At 39.0% G+C, this 17783-nt stretch overlaps 2 long non-coding RNA genes across 2 annotated transcripts; one reads left to right on the top strand and one right to left on the bottom strand.

Moving 5' to 3' along the window:
- Positions 1–1655: 1655 nt before the first annotated feature.
- On the top strand, positions 1656–4515 carry LOC114137467 (uncharacterized). The gene is made up of 2 exons (XR_003593997.1): positions 1656–2301; positions 4215–4515. It is a non-coding gene; the product is annotated as an uncharacterized LOC114137467 (long non-coding RNA).
- On the bottom strand, positions 3229–3999 carry LOC114137466 (uncharacterized). The gene is made up of 2 exons (XR_003593996.1): positions 3805–3999; positions 3229–3298 (listed from the first exon to the last, which is right to left on the bottom strand). It is a non-coding gene; the product is annotated as an uncharacterized LOC114137466 (long non-coding RNA).
- Positions 4516–17783: the final 13268 nt, after the last annotated feature.

Raw genomic sequence — 17783 nt, forward strand, 5'->3', positions numbered from 1 at the left:
GGTTCCAATCCTGGCATGAGATCTTTCTTCATGGAGTCAGTTACTGTGGTCAGCTCTTACAGTCCTAAAATATTATTGCTAGGTCTCTTGGACTCTGTTGCCGCAGGAAGTGATTGTTTTTTGGGTACCTGGTTGTGTGTATCTGTGATGGACTGTTGTCAAAGCATGTACAAACGTGTTAACTCATGTAACGTTTGACAAAAAACAGACAGTAGGTACAGTAGTATCGCTTTTATTTAGTCGATTTGACTGACTAAAAATGGCCATATGGTTCATAAACAGGTTGATGAGGACAGCAGCCATAGATTAGAAGCCGTAGAATCGGTGAATTTGCAGCAAACGCTTTTTACAAGGTAAGAAGACTAACGTTGATACTTAGGATTGGTAAGTATTACATTGTGGCGTAGTTACACATCTAATTATTAGTAACCATGAAGAAAATATCCCACCCTCATGTAACCTACATTATACGAAACTAGTCTGCTCCGGTGTAAGAGGAAATGCTATTTAAGACATACTGTAGTGGTTTAAATCATGTGTTGTGAGTTCAGTCGGTGACTTGGTCCAATCAATAGGAGGGAGAAGGTATGGCTCGGTTTCTTTTTTAAACACAGCTGACAGTGAGTCCCAGCTAGGTGAGCTACTTCCACAGAATAATTAGCTCAACTTGAACGAATAGAAGCCATGGCTATACTAGCAAAAACAACCTGGGAAAACAATTTCACATTGAATACCCCGTTCAATGCTACCTTCTCTCACTTATGAGAGAAGGTAGCAGAGATTATGTCATGACATAATCTCTGTCATGATGCCTCAACGTGATTAGGTGACATAGTTCAAAGGGTCAATACAGGATGAACTCCACTGAATGCCGGATACACCAGCCACTCTGCAAAGCTAGGTAAAGACGATGGATGAATCAATGACTTGTTTTCCGGCTTCATCTGCCATTGGTACAAGAATAAATATTTCAGTTTGACTCATCATGAGTCCTGGTTCAATCCTGGAATAGGGTTGAACTGTTCTGAGGAAAAAAAGTGCCTATTTGTTGGAACATTTGGAGGAACATTGGACTTTGTACAGCCTTTTTTATATCACTGTGACATAGTCAGTCTTCAAATTAGAAGACATACAGTCTTTAGCTGTGTTTCCATTGGCCATATAATTGCACAATATGAGATTTGAAAGATGTTGACAGTACGAATGTTTTTGTGCTCTCATTTGTTGTTGTTTTTATCATTATTGGATTATTGTAAGTCACATCACGTGACCTGTCTAATTGAAAACACTCGTGTACAATAAAAGGTGTGTCCTTCATGCAAAGAGGGTTCAACACGAAAGCCATAACCTGTGTGAGTCTCATGTTGTCACGTTGAACGCTGTGCTGAAGGGTGACTCTGCTAACAGGTTATGGGCCCAGAATCAATGAAGAAACGGGTAATTGTCCCGACAGACAGACAGTGAACACCTGCTGTGTAAGTAAACAAGGAAAATGAACAGAAGAGAAAAAGACTTGCCGCACAGCCGCTGGTCAAGACTTCTCTTTGATGGAGACGAGAAAAATTACGAACTATGGGAGACAAAGTTTTTAGGACATCTACGATTGCAAGGGCTGAAAGAGACAATTTTGAAGAGCCCCACCGATGAAGACGATGGACAATGAATGTGGTGATCAGTGTAAAAAATGTTATGACTTACAAAGTTGGCATGAGATTCTTGGACATTGCAATTACAGAGATGTACTGAAGCTAGAAAATGTTGTTCAAGGCATGGAAATTAAAGGGAGAGGTGAACCGAAGCCATATTGTGAAGTCTGCACAAAAGGAAAATTTGTTCAAACTAGGAACAAGGAGCCAGATGCAAGAGCTAAAGAACCGCTAGCAATGGTCCACACAGATTTAGCAGGACCTATAGACCCAATGTCCAAAGATGGTCACAGATATGCATTATCCTTCACAGATGATTATTCCAGTGCAGTCTTTGTATACTTTTTGAAAAATAAGAGTGACACAGTACAAGCGACTGAAAAGTTTATTGCTGACATGGCTCCACATGGAAAGATTAAATGTATGAGGTCAGACAATGGTACAGAATTCACAGGAAAAGAGTATCAGGCATTACTGAGTAGAAATGGTATTAGACATGAGACCTCAGCACCATATTCTCCACATCAAAATGGTACGGCAGAACGAAATTGGAGAACTTTGTTTGACATGGCTAGATGTATGTTAATCGATGGTGAGATGCCAAAAATGTTATGGCCGTATGCAGTTCAGACAGCTGCTGTAGTGCAAAATAGATGTTTTAATAATCGCACAAACCAAACGCCTTATTTCATGTTGACAGGCAGACAGCCTAACATTTCTAGGATGCACAAGTTTGGATGTGTTTGTTACACTTACAAACGAGAGAAAGGGAAGCTGGATTCAAGGTGTGAAAAAGGCATTTTTATAGGGTATGACAAGAATAGTCCAGCCTATATGGTCTATTATCCAAACAGCAGGAAAATCCAGAAACATAGGCTTGTGAAATTTGTATCCAGAGAGAAAAATGAGACTGATGTAAATTTGGATGATGATGATGATATGATTAGAATTAATCCCAGAGCAACCAAAACTTCAGAGGCTGATCCAGTAAATGTTTCTGAGCAGAAATTGAGCACAGAAGAAGAACCGATGGCGAGTACCAGTCACACAACAAGACATGAAGAACCTGAGAGGCGATACCCTGTCAGAGAAAGAAAGAAACCAGGTTATTTAGATGACTATGTATGTGGCATTGATGATGAAGAACAGATAGCTAACATTGATTATTGTTATAGACTGATAAGTGGAGTACCTCAAACCTACAAAGAAGCTGTAACATCTGTGAATGCAAAAGAGTGGGTTACAGCAATGGATGAGGAAATCCAATCATTAAATGACAATGTTACTTTTTCCCTGACCAGTTTACCTGAGGGTAAACTGGTCTGTAGTGGGGGGTAAATGGGTTTATGCAATCAAAAAGAATAGTGATGGATCAGACAAATATAAGGCTAGATATGTTGCTAAAGGATTCAGTCAAAAGAAAGGTATGAACTATGATGAAACCTTTTCACCAACTGCTAGCATGACGAGCATTGTCAAGTTCTTTTTTAAACTGTGCAACTTCCCCACTTGAAAAGGGATGGATGACCCCATGCAGATTCTTAATGACAGGGATTTTACTCGAAGGACCAAACAGTTTTCCTTGCTTTTACTTCCATTTATTTCAGTGTATGGACATGTTCACCATTGATCCAGAGGATGCAGGTAAAAACCTTTAAACAAACCCAAAAAATAATAATTACTAATCTGTATAAATTAATTTCACTTAGTTGCAAATTATATAAATAATACCAAGCAACCCATCACAAATTAAATATACAAAATAATCAAAATTAAATACATAAGTAACTAAACTTATGTTAACTTTAACTTAACTTTAAAGTGCATTTCAAGTTAATATTTACATTTCATACACATACATTTCTTAGCATACAAACATCTGCTTCTCAACATTAATAATAAATATTTATCATAAATTTAGCTTTAAATTATTCTTTGAAGTTGATGGTAAATTAATTAACAATTGAACTTGTTACCCAAATCCATTTCATCAATGCAATAATCAATTCAATCATAAAAGTCCATCAGTCAATGAACGGCAAGCGTCGCCGCTGCAGTCCACCACCTCAGTTCAGCTGTCACTAATGATCCGATCGGCCAAACTGGATTGTAGACAACTTTGCGGTCCGATCTCATAACAACACAGTTTATGTCTTACCGGCTGCCTCTCTGCTCATCTAAAAGATCATCCAGTTGTACACAGGTTGACTAGGATCTGTGATTCAAAAGATCCCAAACTCCTGTCCTCTTTGTTTGACGGCTTTAACTTCCGTCTTCTCTTTTTTTTTTTTCCTTGTCCGTCCCGCTTTTAGGTCCGTGTGGGAACGCACGACTTTTTTTTTTTTCTTCTTTCTGATTTGACTTCACAAGCATCAGAGTGTTGATGCAAAAGGTGGTACAGGAGAACATGTTTGTTCACCAGATGGATGTAAAGACAGCATATTTACATGCCCCAATTGAATGTGAACTTTATATTGAACAACCAGAGGGCTACAAGAAGGAATCTCAAGAAAATAAAAGACTGGTGTATAAACTGCAAAAATCTCTTTATGGACTTAAACAGTCAAGCAGAAACTGGAACAGAATGTTGCATGACTATCTATGTGAAATCAAGTTTGTTCAAAACCCTGCTGATCATTGTGTTTACACAAAGATTACTGATACTGAAACTGTGTTTATCATTATATGGGTCGATGATTTGATTATTGCTGCCAGTGATATGAATATCCTTAGAGATATAAAAGAAAAACTTAACTCCAAATTTAGGATGAAGGACTTAGGAAACTTGACACATTTTCTTGGCATTGACTTTGAGAGAGATCCTGACAGTATTAAAATGTCACAGTCGAAGTATGTAAAGAAAATACTGGAAAAGTTTGACATGCTGAACTGTAAGCCACGAACTACCCCTTGTGAGCAGAAACTTAACTATGCTGATAATGCTGAAGTAATGAATGATGTCAGAAAATACAAGGAGGCAATAGGGAGCTTAATCTATTTGTCAACATGTACAAGACCAGATTTAAGCTATGTTGTAAGCAAACTGTCACAGTACTTTGCAAACCCAACCACAGAACAGTGGAATACTGTAAAACATGTTTTAGGTATCTAAGAGGCACACAAGATAAAGTACTATGTTTTAAAAAGGGTGCCTGTGATAACCTTATATATGCATACAGTGATGCCGATTGGGCAGGCGATGTAACAGATCGAAGGAGTACAACAGGTTACTGTATGAGTCTAAATAGAGATGGTCCGTTGGTCTCGTGGAAGACCAAAATACAGCCTACAGTATCTCTATCCACATGTGAAGCAGAGTACATGGCATTAGCTGTTACTGTACAGGAATGCTTATACTTGAAACAACTGTTGTTCAACATGGATGATAAGGATTATTTAGCTAAGATTTATGATGTTAAGGAAAATGATTATTTTAGTGCTAAAATACACTTAATCTTACAACACGTGTAAAGTTATATTAAGCACTCTTATTTGAAAAACAGGTTTTGTGTGACCCTTCAGAGAGGCCCAAGGAGACAAGCAGACGCCTTTCACTGTCTGCTTAAGAGACAAGGGCCATAAAATTTGCATCTCCATGGAAACGGCAGCTGGAATGTGGGAGGAAGAAACTTCAGGGGAGTCGGCGAGATTTATATCAGGACTTCGGTGTTAGGAACTTTCCCCTGTTTGGTGTGACAGAGAACAGATCACATTTTGAGTTGAACTGTAAGGAGGGGATTTTCGCGGGTTTCTCTGGGGCCGAAAACAGGTCTCTGATTGGTTGAACAACGGAACGCCTTCTTTGCATATATTAAAATACGGAAACTCCTCTTTGATATAAGATTACTACACGGAGCACGCCGAGAGAGTTTTTTCCATCTTTTTTCTCTCCACGTTGGGCGCCTTTGTCTGTCTGTGTGTTTGTGTTTGTTTGTCTTCCCCTGGTGTGTTTTTATTTTATTTTTATGAGAAAATGCATACCTCTGTATCTCTGCAGCTTTGTTGTTCATTGCTTTGTACGGAATTAAACTCTGTGATCTGTGACGTCAACACGCTTTGTTTAGTTTCGTTTTACAGCTGGCCGCTGCTCGCCGAGAAGAACCCGGCTGTGTTAAGGAAGAGACGAGCCAAACGTTTTGTTCAAAGTTTTAATAAATTCTTCCTCAATAATGAGGATAATCAGTGTACCATATCCTTAGCCAAAAATCCTGTGTATAGACAAAGATGTAAACATATTGATATTAAATATCATTTTGTCAGATCAGTTGTAAATGAAGGAAAAGTCTTTCTAGAGTACTGTCCAACTAATGAAATGGTTGCAGATGTACTAACTAAACCAGCAACAAAGATTAAGTTGAGGAAGTATGAAATGTTTATGTTTGGTGGAACATGAATGTATTTTGGTAGAAGTATTAAGAGAGAGGAAGTTACCCAAATGTGAGCAAGTGGGGGTGTTGACAGTACGAATGTTTTTGTGCTCTCATTTGTTGTTGTTTTTATCATTATTGGATTATTGTAAGTCACATCACGTGACCTGTCTAATTGAAAACACTCGTGTACAATAAAAGGTGTGTCCTTCATGCAAAGAGGGTTCAACACGAAAGCCATAACCTGTGTGAGTCTCATGTTGTCACGTTGAACGCTGTGCCGAAGAGTGACTCTGCTAACAAAAGATAAATTTGCTCAAGGGAAACATGCCAATTTTGAAAAAAACCCCTTGCTTTTTGATAAAAAGTTTTGGTAGTAGGACGAGGTCGTTTTTATTGGCTGTATCCAAATTGGTTTATTTTGCAAAACTGCAAAGGAAACCATTTTTTCTTTTCTTTCGTCACACAATTTACATGATCAACAGCCGGATGTTTCCACTGCCGCAAACCAATGAAGAAGAAGACAGGAAGTAGTTAGAGAATCATGGTGCAGCATGTTTTTCAATGACTTATCGCATGAAAAACATAATCATGTGTGACTTTCTGATTTAGTGGAAACACCACTATTGCGAAATTGTGTTTTGGAAATGAAGCTACAGTCTGGTGCAAATTTATAATTCCAAGAAAATACTGTATATAAAGGCTTTGAGATTGGGTTTATAAATACAAGACTTTGTCTCTGGATAGAACATGAATTTAATATTCTTTTGTGCTGTTTCAGAGAGGCATTAATTACTCACATGTTCCAGATTTCAAATTATAACACATTAGATAAATGTTATGTTTGTTTGTGGTGACAAAACTTCAGGATTTAATGGAACCTTTAAATATAAGTCAGAGTATATCATACGCCAGCTTGTCAGTGTGTGTAGCAGAATTTATGAACTAGAACATGCTTCTTTGTTTAGTGAGGAGCTTTAACATGTCAGCCTTATAAAGTTCCCTGTGACACGCGCCGTGTCAGATCCAACTCTGGCTGTAGTTAATGTAGCCTGGAGGCTTTAGCCTGGAGCAGAGAGGAGGCAGGCTGCAGTGGTCAGATTAACTCATGTCTCCACACCCCCAGATATTTCTCAAACTTGTAGTCATTAGCCTCAACCAGCATTTTTATCACACTTGGCACGTATCAATTGGCTTTATTCGTGTTTTTATTTTATTTTTTTTAAATTTGAAGCAGCAGTGAAAATACCTAGCTGTAGGCATAATGTCTGACCACCGGGGCAAGAAAAAAAAAAAAAAACACTTCTGGAAAAAAATGTTGCCTTCAGGGTAGCTTTTATTAATAACAACCACACGTGTTGCTGAGACTAAATGAATATGTCAGAGGATTAGCAGCTAGAAGATAATATGTTTGATATTGCCTGTTTGCAAAGTTTGTGGAGGAACTGCAACCAAATCCAGCTGCAGGTAAGACAGGATGGGGAATATCTGGAACAGGTCACCTGTCTGAGTGTCTGTGACTCACAGAGGCAGGATTAGAGATTTTAGATGACCTAACTTTAATGTTTTTGTGCAGTAGAAGGATACTAGAGTACCCAGAGAAACACAACACACACACACACACACACACACACACACACACACACACACCCACACACACACACACACACACACACACACACACACACGTACACACCCACACACACACACACACACACACACACCCACAGGAAGAATGACATTTCCAAGGTTTGATTGGTTGATGTACTTAACACTAGCTACACAGAACAAACTAAACTTCCCAGAGAACAGAAGACAAGAAAGAACAAAGAAACTCCACAAAATGAGAACATTATGTAAAGACCCAAATGTCGTCCCTCCACTTTTAGCTGCTAACACTGCTAACCTTTGTACATGAATGGTAAATTACTACTGATGCTAACGGATTATATTTTAACAGCTGTTCAACAGTCTTTAGTAAAAATCGACAGACTGATAAAATCTGCATTATTCTAGAGGAACAGAAATGATTCACAACACATTTTTGGGGAAATCACTCTATTTGTGAAAACACAAAATGGACATTTTCAATTTCTTTCTTGGCTTCAGGACTGAACTAGATAAGGTGAGAATAAAAATAACAAAATACATGCCAGTCAATGTGATCTACTGTAAACTGATAACAGAATAGCAATGATAATTAATAGAAGTTTTGCTTTTTGAAATGTGAACCCTTCAGCAGTTTGTGAAAATAAAAAAAATGGGATTTTCAGAAATTGTGTGAAAATCTTTTCTTGTTCAGGTAAAAATTTTGTTTATCTTGTTAGCAGAATAGATCACAACATCTATTATAATGTAGTGTTTACTTCAAATAACTTGTTTGAGATTCAGTTTACTTAGTTTATTGTTTAGTTCATTTATCTACAGAAAAGACTCAGGTACTGTCCACAGTCCATGCTTAAGAAATAAATAATAAACATTAAAAACAGAAGGTAAAGATGATCAAACTACAGCTAGTTTTCATCTCCGCTTCAGAGTCCGTACTGTTCCATTACTGGTTCTGCTACTTTGTTGTGACCAGTGAACCTTTTCTGGTTTATTTCTAAATGATGGTCCTGCTCTTCACAAAGACCCCCCAATGGGAGGGAAAGAAATGGCATCTGAATCATCAATTCCAGACAGCAATTTTCAGACATCTGTAAAATTAAGACTGTTAGCCAGCTTTTATCTCCAAACTGCGGCCGACCTCTCCAGCGTTCCTTTTGCGCAAACTGTCCTACTTCTCTCAGGTTTGATGGACGCATTATCCTGACTGCAAGTAATCAGAACAGTCCACAGTTTTGCTGTCGTCCATTCTTCGGTGCTTTTAGATGCATACTTTGGTTGATTATGTTGTTGGAGGAGCTGTGACCTGCAGACCCTCTTAGAAAAGCAAGCCTGGAACACAGCTGTGGGGCCTTCTTGTCTCACTCCAGGGTTGCTGCTTCTCTTTGAAAGCTTTTGGTTTTTTTTTTTCTTGTATGAAAACAGGACTGTTATGACTTGATGTGACAAAAGGCTCTAATTTTGTCTCATCAGTTGAAAGGACAATGTCTCAGAAGAAATCTGGCTTGTCGCTCTGTATTTCGGTAAACTCATGTCAAGCTCTTTCTGTTCCATTTGTCTCGGTGCGTATGGTGAGGATGTTCTGAAAGTTTTTTATTGCTTGAAGCTGTAAGTGGTACCAGTCAGAGCTGTCCATAATGAAGTAACACTTTTGGTCCTGAATTCCAGATTTTGTCTGTTTTAAGCACTTTATTTGCACTGTTTTTTGGTTGCCTTGTTGTTGATGTTTCTGCAGTAGCTGCATAGCTGTCTGAATGACAGCTGATTGTTTTTTAGATGATTTTTATATTTTATATTTTACTTTTGTCAGAACTCAGGGGCCCAGTTTACTCCTGGATTTTTCTGTGGAACATTACTCTAAATTAGAAATGTGCCTATTCACAGATATTGTTGCAGAGTATATTGAAGTTAATGCAGCTTGGAAAGATGAAGTAACTAGGCACAATGCCGCTTGACACGCTACTGGCTGGCGTTTCCAAAGCAACCATTCCAGGAGTGCCACGTCTTCCCTTGACTCTGAAGGCTGAAGTCCCCGAGAGCGGACATAAGGATGACCGAAGGTGTTAGCTTCTGCGTTTGTGCTAAGATGGTTTCCACTGTTCGTATTAATCCATGTTAATGTATATTTGTTTTTTGAACTATTAAAGTAAGAAGCTATATGTGTTTTTGGAGGAGGACTCAAGTATTCCCAGATTCCAGTTATTAGTGGGAGGCTGTGGTCTCTAAATCTCGTGGCTACCTTTGGTCCACTGTAGTTTTTCTACCAGATTTGGCACAAGTAGAGACGTATTTCATTCATTCTCCAGAGATTCTCTCTGACTTTGACTGGGCCTCAGTTTCTACAGGTTTTCTTTTTCCACTAATTGTCTTGAGTTTACTTAAATCAGCTCTGAGTAACTTGTCTGTCCTACTGTATCAGGATGGTGTACAATGGACAAAGCCACTGTCATGTCAGGTATAAAGTTCATCTTGAGCTCATCTGACTAGAAAACATTCATCAACCCTGTTTTCCCCACGACTTGTGATGACCTGCAAAAAAGACTTCTTATACAGGAGTTATCAGTTGACGTCACAAGAGTACATTAATCTAACTGTTTAAACTACTTACAATTATTTTGATAAAATCCTTCATATTTTATGAATATGAAGGCAGCTCAGATCGGCCCTGCAGCAGACAGCTTCACAGCATCTGCAGCTGTCAGAGGTTTTACTTTTCATGCAGCATCTCTGTACATCACACTACCTCCAGGTCAGCCTGCTGCACCTTACATTTTTATTTTAGCCTTGATGACTGCAGCTACACCTTCATTTTCCCACTAATTACGACCAAAAAAGGAAGAAATGATCATATTTCATTTGTCCTATTGAATTCAGCTTTTACCGTTTTAGAACAACCTTCCTTACCAAGGATACGTTTGTCTTACTTAGAGGAACTTGACATATCTCGTTTAGAGGTGAGGATTTTGCCATGAACAAAATAGCTTTAATATTTCTAGGAAATAATGTCCAACCACTGAAGTTTGGACTGTTTTTTTTCTTGTCATCTATTCACTCACCTGCATGTAACAGGTTGGGGTCATTAACACGTACTAATGCTAATTTGGTAGCGTAACGTATTTGATCATGCTGTGATAAACAGTCGTAGTACGCTGATAACATTCTAGATAATGTTAAAGCAGTAAGATAAATGTGGGTAACCATGGCAACCAGTGACAGTTTAAAGGCCGACAGGCTCTTTCTGCAGACAAGCTGCGCGCCCACCGTGTTTCCTGGCACACAAACAGAGTGAATGGACAGGCAGGACTCGGTTGGTCTGCAGCTGTGCGACAATCTAAAAGCTAAAACAAAGTGGGAACATACGTTTTTCAGTTTGGTATGAATTCTATCACACAGTCGAAGCACACCACAGATACCTACTGTCAGAACCTCCAATGCAGATACAGAGTCACACTGCCAAGTGAATCTGAGGACACAGAGAGCAGCACAGCAACTCATGGAGCTCAACCTTTTAGTTGAGTCTGTGTTCAAGTGCTCTGTTGTTCAGGATTACATTTGCTTGCATCACCAGGGTTGTCAAATTGATGAAGTTGCTTTGTTAATATGCAGAGTTCTCATCTATTTGCATGGGTTTTCTCAAGTTCAGCACACTAAAGAATTTTGGCTGTTAGGATTGTTTTTGTGGAAATGCAGAAATGTTCTCAGTGATTTATCTTATTATGCATAGGAGAATAATTCATCTTTAATGCTTAGAGGAAAAATGTTTTTGTTCACATTTGTTGAGTATGTGTCTTCGAGAATAGAACATAATATCAGGGAATGATTGTTGTTTTCTAACATAACAATAATAATGATTTGCTTTCCATTTTTCCTAGTTTTCTTCTTAATCTCTAGAGACAGTTCTCCTTTTGGGTTTCTGATACAGAAGTCATAATGAAGTTAAGTGCCTCACGAAACAAATAATTCATACATTTTTACATACATCAAGCTTTATTTTGAGCTGCCACAATTACTCATTAATGGGCCTGGTCTTAAAGAGCTTTGTCTCCTTGTTCCAGTCAGTGTGAACAATGAAACACTGCTGAGGTTTCCTTAACAAGTTCTGGAGTGATTTGTGTGGTTGAAGCAAAGCATCAGACTGCTGATGCACTAAGATGTTCATTAACCCTCTCATGATGCCACTTCCTGGACTCAAACATTCATCAGCCCCCCTCCCTGTGGAAGATGTGGGGAGAGAAGTACATCTTCTTTTTGAAAGCATTTTCCAAACAGTCAGGTTTTAATGTAAGAAGGTTTTTTTATGTTGTGGGTTTGTAAAGGTCAACGAAGCAAACTGCTGAGAACCGTTGGTTCTGTTCTGTTCTTGATTCGTTACGCTCATTGCATATATTTTTTCTGTACCTCAAACATGCACCCCCCCCCCCCCACGCACACACCCCTACACATACACACACCCACGCACACACACACACACACACACACACACACACACACACACATGCCTTCAGAGGAATATTCCACAGACTCTCACACAGCCCCAGGTGTTGAACATGTTGAATTTTGACGCTATTTTAGCCATTGAACATGATGGTCCCAGCTGTCGAACTTCCCTCTGGATACACACTCATTCACACCCCCACGCACACTTACACACACAGTCCCAAAGCAAACCTCTATTCAGCTGTACAAACTATATACATTTAAATCCTTCCCCTGTTTTTCCAGCCACTAAGTTCTGTTTTTGTCTTCTGTAGTTTTGAGGCTATCTGTAGGCTGAGCTGCATTTCCATCAACTTGTTTAGTTGGAGATCTTTACATCCCGCTTTTATCTACAATTATTATTTTTACTCCAATTCCAGTTTTCGTTTGAACCGACAGACAAAGAGGGTCATCAGTTAGCATCTTATCAGTGCAAGTGTTGAATTTAGACTGGATCAGACTGGACTGGTCATCCAAAGCGTAACTTTTCCATTCATGTCAAATACAAACTTGGATGCACAAATTTAACGTGTTTCTTTTAACAACACATGGTCTAAATTATGTGTATTGGCTTGAAGAAATAGCCTGCAGGCAAGCAGTAGATTTTGTTCATATCTCCCACAGAATAATTCAGAAGACAGATTTCTAGTGGGTTCTCACTGCTAGCTAAAAAATTAGTTGCACCAATGCTGAGTCACTATAACAACATGGTATTCAGTAGAAGCTAAAGTGCTAAATCCAGCTGTGTTGATACCCACTATGTGTTGAGAACAAAATGTGTTAGAACATATCATATCACTCTCAGCACACTGAAATTTGTTACTGCACATCTACCTTTATGGTAAACAGGAAGTGATTCTTTGGAACGGACCTTTCACTCAGTTTCAGTTTTATAGTTGTTGAGTTTTGATCATTTTGTTGTGAACTCTGCTGCCTCATTATCCACTGCAGGACGTCCATCAGATAATATATGGGACATCAGAATATTTTAAACTTGTGTTCATTCTGGGTTTAGAATAAGCCATTGGCTGCATTGCATCATGGGTGGAGAACATGAAGAGAGGAAATGGAGCTGCTACCTACACAGTCCTCGCCCACTTCAAAATAAGAGCATGAATCTAAATCAGTGGTTCTTAACCTTTTTTGAGGTACAGAACCCATCAGCTTCATATGCACATTCACCGAACCGAACCCTTCTTTAGTGATAAATAAAATAATTTTTTTTTTCCAAATTCAAGACATAGGTATATGTTTTTCTGCTGGTGCGCAAAATGAGCCGTGCATGAACGTCATCTTTGCTCAAAGAACAAAACCATGAACTCACAGCAAGTTATAGTGTTACTTCATTCTGGCCCCCCAAAAATATTTCGGCCCCATAAAAGAATTTCAGCCCCCAAAATATTTTTTTACTATTTTACTAATTAAAAATAAATTTGGATTTTTTTCAAAGAATTAAAAAATTTTTAATAACTTAATTTTTTTTATTTTAAATTTAATTTGTTTTTTGTCGTTTTGAATCCACAAAATACTTTTTTGGGGCCAGAATAAAGTATTGCACAAATGACATACCTGCAAATGAGTGAGACTCCTGCTGTTGTTTTTGGGAGACCAGTTCAGAGAGGCGTGGCTTCACCTTGGCAGGTGCATCTTCAGAGCAAAGTCTGTTCATTTTCTTCTTTTTGTGCTCCACATATTTAGTACGGATTAAAATATTAAGAAAGAAACCACGCAACGTACAACTACAACAGCTACTGATACTGCGTGCACTAAATTCCCCGCAGCCCTGATTGGCTGAGCAATGTAACATGATCCTCTGCAGCCAGTGATGGCCAAGCGGGGCGGGTCATCACGACTTTTCACAAGTGTGTCTTTACCTCCACTGCAGAGGCTCCGCCGAACCCCTGAGACCGACTCACCGAACCCCTGGGGTTCGATCGAACCCAGGTTAAGAACCACCGATCTAAACGTTTAACTAACCAAACCTTCAACACACGTCAAACTTTATGACTAAAAGTTTAAAAAACACCCAAGTAAATTAGTGCTTAAGAATTTAACCAGAAAAAATTATTTAGGGGAAGCTAAGTGAGCTAAATGCTTTCAGAGTCACTAAAAATGCCACAAGAAACCCTGACAAAAAAAAGATCTCTGCTATTCGTGCATTAGCAGAAGTGTGCCCACCACTGCTCAATGTCGACATTATCTAGGATAGTTAACGTATTTAAAGAGTTGGTTTCCTGCCATGGACTTTAGTTTCAAAGATGTACCATTATTTTTTAAAAGGGTTGAGCTCTGCGACTTCCCAGAATCTCAGTCTTTGCCTGTTCATTTCATTCTGAAGTTTTGTTTTTGGGGACCATTTCTATGTCTGCCAAATGAACCAGACTGTGCTGATGCTGGAGCCGATGGGTTCACTGTCTCTTACTGTGGAAGTCAAAGTGTAGCTCTTTTGTAAGGTTTTGGAATGTGAGGAACTGAAACCTTTGTTGCCTCTTAATTTGTCAAAAATATGAGGCAAATTACACAAAAAAAGGTAATATTTCAACCAACTCTTTCTGAATTATTTACATAAATACAGCTTTGAGAACAGATCTTTGGTACGTTTTGCAGCTTTACAGTAAACTATTGGTTATGCTGGTAAACTAAGGGTTGTAATATGGTGCTGAACTCCTTGCCTGTATGAGTGGATATTGAAAAATGAAAGTGTCAGTTTAGTGCTATCAAGAATAACAATGACAGCTGGTTTTCAGCCAATAACATCAAAATCATGCTGTCCATCAATCTAGATTCAAGATTGTGTTCTTGACTGCCAACCATGAAGTACCACTGCTCACATTTAGAGTGAATCAACGTTTCTGAAAGAGCCTTAAATTCTCTTTTTGTTGCTCATTTCTTCTTTGTTGTTTGTCAGCTCCTTAGAATAAATCTGATATAATTTCCTTTCCACTACAAGACTACTTTCTTTCTCTCAAACTTTTGAGTTCACTTCTTTGGAGATGAATTTAGGTTTTGTTTTATTGGGTTTCTCGTCATACAGAACTTTTGATTTTGTGATTTTGCAGTTCATTAAGGTTGTTTTCTATCCTTCTTGTCTCCTTCAATGATTTGTGTACATTTTTGCAGTTTCTCAGCTTATTTCACACAAGAAAGAATGTGTGATTTGTGTCTGATCTATGGTAATTGGAAAGCATTGGCCTGCCAATACCAACGCTAGCCGATTCAGATTACTTTAAGTAAAATATTATACAATATTGTTAAAAGTATTCCCTCACCTAACAAAATCATTGGAATCAGGGGTTCGATTGTCGTCCATGGTCAAAGACGTGTGTAGTCGATCTCCTGTATGGAGGCTGCCGCAGGTGTGAAAGTTCTTTGCTATTAAATATTTCACTGCCTTCTATAAATGATGTGGAAATTACTAGAAATGTCAGCAACTCAGTCAGAAAGGGGTTGGCCATTTAAAGTAACAGAGTGGAGTAAATAAACATGTTCTCCATGGTGACCAATCATGCGTTCTGTCTGACAATCCAATGGACATGTCTGGATTTTGCGGTTGGCAAGAGAACGATGGATGCTCACCCACCCATTCTTACTTTGCATGCTGTGGCCTGGACTCTTAAAGCTTCAGCATATCAGAACATTCTGGACGACTGTGTTCTCCCAACCTTGTGGCAATAATTTGTGGATGGTCAATTCCTGTTCCAACATGACTGACCACCAGCCTACAGAACTCACCCATGAAGACATGGCAAGTTGTGGAAGAACTTGACTGGACCTGTTCTGTCCTCAAACGGACACAACACTTTGGGATGAATTGACATATCATCTGGTTCTTCAGTCAATGTAATAAACAAGCAGACACGTATATTCTGATGTCAAGTCTTACAGATTTATTCAAACTGCCAGACTAGATTCACTAGCTCTAATATAGTAACAGGGACATTTGTGTACAATTTTGATGATATTCCCTAACAAACCACACAATCTGGTAAATATTTGACAGATTTTGAGACATTTCTATTTCACAAAATTAGAAAAAAAAATGCTGTTTTTTTTTATACATAATTTACTTGACAAGAACTTAAACAAATATGTACAACGGCATGAACAAGAGGACAAATGATGTTAGCGTGCGGCTCATTCACTAGCTAAAATAGGAGTACATGATACAAAAACGGCCTCATTCAACTGAGGATTCGCTACAAAAATACATCTAATAACAGCTTAGATCTTTTCTAATATACACAGTTCATCACAGTAATAAATAAGACCCATGTTCAGAGAGAACGTTAGTTTTCTAAAACATCTTCTGGTGTGCACTCCATTCTTGTTCATGCACGTTTTCCTGCGCTCAGAAGTTTTTTGAACCAACACGGTTCATGTGGCGCCCTGCCGCGTGGCGCCCGGAAGGCCGGTTCCTGTGTGACGGCCTCTGTGTGGACGCAGACTGGACACCAAACAGCAGCGTGTGCCCGCAATCCTGCACCTTGCCTTATTTGATCAAGCAGCGTTCCCGCCCTCTGCCGGGTCTGCCGGATGAATTTTAATGCGCATTATTGTTTGCTTTGTTTGTTTGCACCAGAATAATCTATAGTCGAAGAGACGGATAGTTGCTACCGCTGATGCCCCAAAGCAATCTTTGCCAGATGTTCGACTTGAGAGGAGTGGGAGAAAACGTCGGAGGATGGGAGGAGAGAAAAAGAAAGAGTGGAAAGAAGTGTGGGAGTTACTGTGCTTTCCCTGCGTACTTTGAGCTGTCAACATGCAGCAAGGATAATCTCCTTCATCACATGTAGCATTGTGCATTAATTGTCATTAAAATGATGTTTAAGTGAAAACAAGATTGGCAGCATATTTATTGACATACGATTTGAACTTCCACTACTTAAGACTGACTAAACGCAGCGAGCTGCAGATGACCAATGGCTGTTTTACCGTATGATTACCTGACAATCAAACCTCGACGTCTCCGCGCGTTTCACTGCTGCTCTGAGTGGCTCTGGGCCGCCAGGCTGATGTGGACCCGGTCACGTGATGAGCCGAATCAATTGTTGCACATTTCAGCTTAAACTCTCCCCGTCACTTTGGGATATTTTAAACTGACTAAGATGGCAGAAAATCAACTGTGTGAAAAGCAGAGTGTAAAGGTCAAACGCCTGAGAGGTTTATCAGATCAAAGCCTCTTAACTGCACTTCACATTTTTGACCTGCTGAAAACATGACTGGGTGTGGAGGAATGTAGCCATGGTTTCCAGGCTGTGGTACAGGTAGCTCTGGTCATAGCGGCTTGAGCTGCATTCAGAGGTACAGAAGTGACTCAGATGGAGTATATATATATTTTAAATCCAGTGTAAGCTGAAACAGACCATGGTGAACAGAGAACAATTGCTAGTGTCAACTTATTTCCCCATAAAGTAGGAACATGGATCTGGGAATGACGCCAAATCCAACTAAACCCAGTACCAGCTGCTAGTCGGAAATCAGATTATAATTGCTGTGCTCAGACAAGACTGCTACTATTGGCAATAGCTAATAACATTGTATTTCTTTGCAGTTTGGGAATGTGCTCAACAGAGGATGCATTATAGTACTGAATGTGGGTGGAAATTGTAAAGAGACACAAGACAGTTTAAATAAACCAATTTTAAGATTCATTTTGGTGAAGAACCTCAATTTTTCCACTTTGAATTTC

Source organism: Xiphophorus couchianus, chromosome 22, assembly GCF_001444195.1.
Source record: "Xiphophorus couchianus chromosome 22, X_couchianus-1.0, whole genome shotgun sequence".
NCBI classification, from domain to species: Eukaryota; Metazoa; Chordata; class Actinopteri; order Cyprinodontiformes; family Poeciliidae; genus Xiphophorus; species Xiphophorus couchianus.